Raw genomic sequence first — 6,000 nt, 5'->3', positions numbered from 1 at the left:
GCACGCTAGCTAAATTTGGACACTTCTTACACGTTTGCATGCAGGCTGATAAGAACATTTTATTTAGATTTTTGTCTCCCGTTTGTCGCAATCGAGACAATTTCTTTCTTAGCAGTTCATCACGTCGGTCTTCAGTATCATAAAATCCTTGGAATCGAATGTACTGAGATGTGAGAAATATTGTCTGCAGTCTGAGTTAGTTAGCACGAGCTCGACTACCTCCCACAGCTCTAACCGGTAGGGTCATCTCACAGATGAAGGCAGCAAATAACTTCCATTGCTGCAAGTTTCACATGCACTCAACAACCCTTGACATCAAGAAGTACATCTATTTAATATAATTGCATTTATTTATTATGATATGGAGGACATGCCAAAACATCAAATACTTTAATAGGCAATTTTTTCTGATGATTTTGATTCAAAGTTTGGCCTTAGAACCAAACGGTAGGGGACCTATTATGTTCATTTTTCAACCCTTTGTATTGAGTCGTGTTCTCCTATAGAGCAGCTACACGCAATAACCCGCACAGGAAAAGTTTTAGATCTTCCAGAATCTGCACCTATTCACCGATTTGATTTCGATTCAAAGTTTAGCCTTAGAACCAAACGGTAGGCAAAACTGGTACTTGAGCGGCCAATGACTGGGTGATCAAACCTACCAATCACTGGTGCTGGGGCCGATTATTTTGTGTTCCTCTTAACAGGACAACCAGTTTGGTTTGGACAACCAATTGTAGACCGGCCAATGACTGCAAGTTGATATTTTTTGATATTTTACATTATATACCTAAAACGGACCTATTATGATCATTTTTCAACCCTTTGTATTGAGTCGTGGTCTCCTATAGAGCAGCTACACACAATAACCAGCACAGAAAATGTTTTAGATCTTCCAGAATCGGCACCTATTCACCTATTTGATTTTGATTCAAAGTTTAGCCTTAGAACCAAACGGTAGGCAAAACTGGTACTTGAGCGGCCAATGACTGGGTGATCAAACCTGCCGATCACCGGTGCTGGGGTCGATTATTTTGTGTTCCTGTTAACAGGACAACTGGTTTGGTTTGGACAACCAATTGTAGACCGGCCAATAACTGTATGGAAACAAGGTCATTATAAATCCAATAAAATCATGGTGTCCTAAAAAAATGAAAGTTGATATTTTTTGATATTTTACATTATATATCTAAAACGGACCTATTATGATCATTTTTCAACCCTTTGTATTGAGTCGTGGTCTCCTATAGAGCAGCTACACGCAATAACCCACACAGAAAAAGTTTTAGATCTTCCAGAATCTGCACCTATTCACCTATTTGATTTTGATTCAAAGTTTAGCCTTAGAACCAAACGGTAGGCAAAACTGGTACTTGAGCGGCCAATGACTGGGTGATCAAACCTACCAATCACTGGTGCTGGGGCCGATTATTTTGTGTTCCTCTTAACAGGACAACCAGTTTGGTTTGGACAACCAATTGTAGACCGGCCAATGACTGCAAGTTGATATTTTTTGATATTTTACATTATATACCTAAAACGGACCTATTATGATCATTTTTCAACCCTTTGTATTGAGTCGTGGTCTCCTATAGAGCAGCTACACACAATAACCAACACAGAAAATGTTTTAGATCTTACAGAATCGGCACCTATTCACCTATTTGATTTTGATTCAAAGTTTAGCCTTAGAACCAAACGGTAGGCAAAACTGGTACTTGAGCGGCCAATGACCGGGTGATCAAACCTGCCGATCGCCTGTGCTGGGGCCGATTATTTTGGTTGGTTGCATTGTAGACCGGCCAATGACTGTATGGAAGCAAGGTCCTGAAAAATGAAAGTTGACATTTTGCATTATATATCTAAAGCGGACCTATTATGTTAATGTTGTGGTCTTCTATAGAGCAGCTACACGCAATAACCCGCACAGAAAATGTTTTAGATCTTCCAGAATCTGCACCTATTCACCTATTTGATTTGTGCTTCCTGCCCCAAAGGGTCTGTTTTGATTTATTCCACTCACAGCCCCCCTCTGGGCCTGCCCACTACGGTGTGTTTCTTAACTATGAACCATATAAGGAATACCACTCTGTGACATCACAAAGGGACCGGTTTTACCACGCCTTTTGAAACCGAGCCTTTTGAGTCACGGTAATGATACCTGTAATGGTTGATTAGTGGACTGCGCCACTGTGAACGGGCGACTAAGTGATGGAACCCGAAGGTGAGCATCGCTGCCTAATGCACGCAGAAAGGTCTAAAAAAGATGATGGATGCTTTTCTTACGTCGTCGTCATTTCCACATTAGTGATAGCGATGCCTAGCATCGGAGGAATGCTTTTATTTCTTAAAAATACTGTCAGCCTCTTTGCCCTATTAGGAGTCTGTTTCCTCGTCGGGGAGACGTAAAAGGTCACTAATGCACTCGGTGAAGGAGAAAAAGCCGCACTGGATGTTTGTTTGGCTGTTTATCTTTCCAAACAGACACTTCTCCAGAGATGCGGTGCTGCAATGTGAGAATAACGCGGTGCTATGTACAGTATGTGTGTGTTTTTGTTTTTGTTTTTTCTTTTCAAACTGCGAGGGAGGAAGTGAGAAACACTTAATCCATCGCATGCTGTTCGTGTCCACAGCTTATAAGCTCGGCGCCACTGGAGCAGAGATACATGGAGAGTTAAAGTCGCAGGTGAGAGGTTGTTGATGCTGCGTTGTTGTTGGATTACAAGGTGGGGAGGGGTCATGTGACCTGGCGTCTTTGAAGCATTTATGTTGATGTCGGGTTGAACCGGAATCCTAAAGAATTGTAGTCCATGTTTGTGTGTATTTGTTTACATTTCATAATGGCCTCCATAATGGAATTAAAAAAATTACTGTGGCTGCACGGTGGTCAAGTGGTTAGCGTGCAGGCCTTGCAGCTCGGAGACCCGAGTTCAATTCCACTCTCGGTCATCTCTGTGTGGAGTTTGCATATTCTCCCCGTGCACGCGTGGGTTTTCTACGGGTACTCCGGTTTCCGGTTGTTTGTCGATATGTGCCCTGTGATTGGCTGGCCACCAGTCCAGGGTGTACCCCGCCTCTCGCCCGAAGACAGCTGGGATAGGCTCCAGCACCCTCCGCGACCCTGATGAGCGGATAAGCGGTAGAAAATTAATGAATGAGTTTGTTATTGCGCTTCTGTTTTTGACTTTTTATGACTTTTCCCCAAGTGAGTCGGAGCTTTTCTTCTTGTCACTCTCACACACACACACACAACGCCTGGGAATTGAGAAACCCAGTGGGGGGGGTAATGAGTCAAATAATGAGTCAAAGAAAGGCTTTGAATGAAATTTTACTTGGTAATAAATAATGCACGGTGGTCGAGTGTTTAGCGCAGACCTCACAGCTAGTAGACCCGAGTTCAATCCCACGCTCGGCCATCTCTGTGTGGAGTTTGCATATTCTCCCTGTGCATGCGTGGGTTTCCTCCCACCTTCCAAAAACATGCTAGGTTAATTAGCGACTCCAAATTGTCCATAGGTATGAATGTGAGTGTGAATGGTTGTTTGACTATATGTGCCCTGTGATTGGCTGGCCACCAGTCCAGCCCGAAGACAGCTGGCATAGGCTCCAGCAACCCTCGTGAGGAAAAGCAGTAGAAAATGAATGAATGAAAGTTGCCCTGCACTAGTGGTTAGCGCACAGGCCTCACAGCTAGGAGACCCGAGTTCGATTCCACCCTCGGGCTATCTCTGTGTGGGTTTTCTCCGGGTATTCCGGTTTCCTCCCACATTCCAAAAAAACATGCTAGGTTAATTAGCGACTCCAAATTGTCCATAGGTATGAATGTGAGTGTGAATGGTTGTTTGACTATATGTGCCCTGTGATTGGCTGGCCACCAGTCCAGCCCGAAGACAGCTGGCATAGGCTCCAGCAACCCTCGTGAGGAAAAGCAGTAGAAAATGAATGAATGAAAGTTGCCTTGCACTAGTGGTTAGCGCACAGGCCTCACAGCTAGGAGACCCGAGTTCGATTCCACCCTCGGGCTATCTCTGTGTGGGTTTTCTCCGGGTATTCCGGTTTCCTCCCACATTCCAAAAAAACATGCTAGGTTAATTAGCGACTCCAAATTGTCCATAGAATGTAAAAGTGAGTGTGAATGGTTGTTTGTCTATATGTGCCCTGTGATTGGCTGGCCACCAGTCCAGCTGGGATAGACTCCAGCACCCCCCGCGACTCTTGTCGCTCATTATTGGCAGATTGTGACGCATCCAGTCTCTTCTGCTTGACTCGTATAGTGTTTGTTGTGTACCCAATGCCAGTATTTTACCTTCCAGTCTCAACAACTCTGCTGTGAACCAGATGAAGTTGTTGTTAAATTTACATCCCGACTACAAGTGTGGCCTTTGCGTGCAGCCGCCACCTCGGATTGTGATGCGTTTAAGTAATTAAGAGTGTATTTTGGGTGCGTCCTGTGGGCAGAAAGGCTAGCGGTCCTTAGCTGGCCTCGCTCGAACGCAACGATATGGCGATACTGCAGCAAAGCCGACGTCACATCCCATTCCTGGCACTCCTGAAGAATTGTCCAGTCCTTGACACTTGTCCAATCCAAGCTGCTCCCGCTTCACGCCAGCTAATCTCTCTTGACGCATCACACCGCCCCGCCAAGAGAGAGAGAGGGGGGGGGGGGCTCCTCGCTTTTCTGCCCCCCCAAATGGTCGCCAGTCCGTCTTCCTTATATCCCACCAACGCATCCAAGCCTTCTCCATTACTTCCCTCCATGGCTTTGTCTTGTCTTTCCATCCGTCTTTGTCAGCCCGGATTTGACTCCTCTTCTATCTCCCCCCGTCCTCGCTCGTCGTGGCTTGATGAGAATCTGCGAAGACGACGGCGCGATTGTTGAGTGAGCGATAGCCGCCGTTTCCTCGAGGGCCCCGCCGTGGTTGCAGAAAGGCGAGCGTTGCTAAACTTGGATGGCGTCTGTCTCGGAGCGCACCTTTTTTGCACATCAAGTGGAGCTCACTTAGAGAGCCCGAGGAGGTGGGGTGGGGGGGGGGATAAACACCAACGCCTTGACTTTTTGGAATCTTTTTTTTTTTTGTTGTTTTTGGCTTGCATAAACAGACCGTTGTTATTTTAAACAGCAACTTTATTTCACGCGCCATTGTTTACACTCGCTTCCGAGATCCTCCACATTTTTTCCTAATTGGTCTTTTTGGAAAACTAGGATTCCCAAGAGAGCACCCACTCAAAATTATGCACTTGCCTTGTCATTGTACATACAGTGTTGAATGATAGGAAGGGAATGGAGTGAGGTTCCCCGAGCTAGAGGCGCATCAATACATCTGCATTCCTTTAGTGTCTGCACCTTTTGCATGTTGACTTCCTCATGTATCCCAACATCAGTCCGCCTGTTACGTTTGAAAGTATGGATTTTTTTTTTTTTAGCTCAGAACCTCATGTTTTTTTTAGCCTTTCTGTTAATTTTATACAAGCAGCACCTTCACATCATTTTCTCCTAATTGGTCTACTTTGGGATACAAGGATTCCCGAGAGATGAAAAATGTAATCATATGCACTTGCTTAGTCATAATGCATACAGAGAAAACGGCAAGTGAATGGAGTGAGGTTCCCCGAGCTAGAGGCGCATCAATACATCTGCATTCCTTTAGTGTCTGCACCTTTTGCATGTCGACTTCCTCATGTATCCCAACATCAGTCCGCCTGTTACGTTTGAAAGTATGGATTTTTTTTTAGCTCAGAACCTCATGTTTTTTTAACATTTCTGTTATGTTGATGTGCTCTTATATCATATATATATATATATATGTATATATCTTATATCTGAATAATCGGTGGATTTGAACGAGTGGAAGATTTTAGCTCTGAGCCTCATGTTCTGTTCATTTCACATGTTGATGTGCTCTTATGTCTTATATATGTATATATCTTATATCTTAATAATCGGTGGATTTGAACGAGTGGAAGATTTTAGCTCTGAGCCTCATGTTCTGTTCATTTCAC

Source organism: Doryrhamphus excisus, linkage group LG16 (genome assembly GCF_037039965.1).
Source record: "Doryrhamphus excisus strain RoL-2023G ecotype Guam linkage group LG16, RoL_Dexc_Guam_v1.1, whole genome shotgun sequence".
NCBI classification, from domain to species: domain Eukaryota; kingdom Metazoa; phylum Chordata; class Actinopteri; order Syngnathiformes; family Syngnathidae; genus Doryrhamphus; species Doryrhamphus excisus.
Note: the sequence above shows the minus strand (reverse complement) of the source record.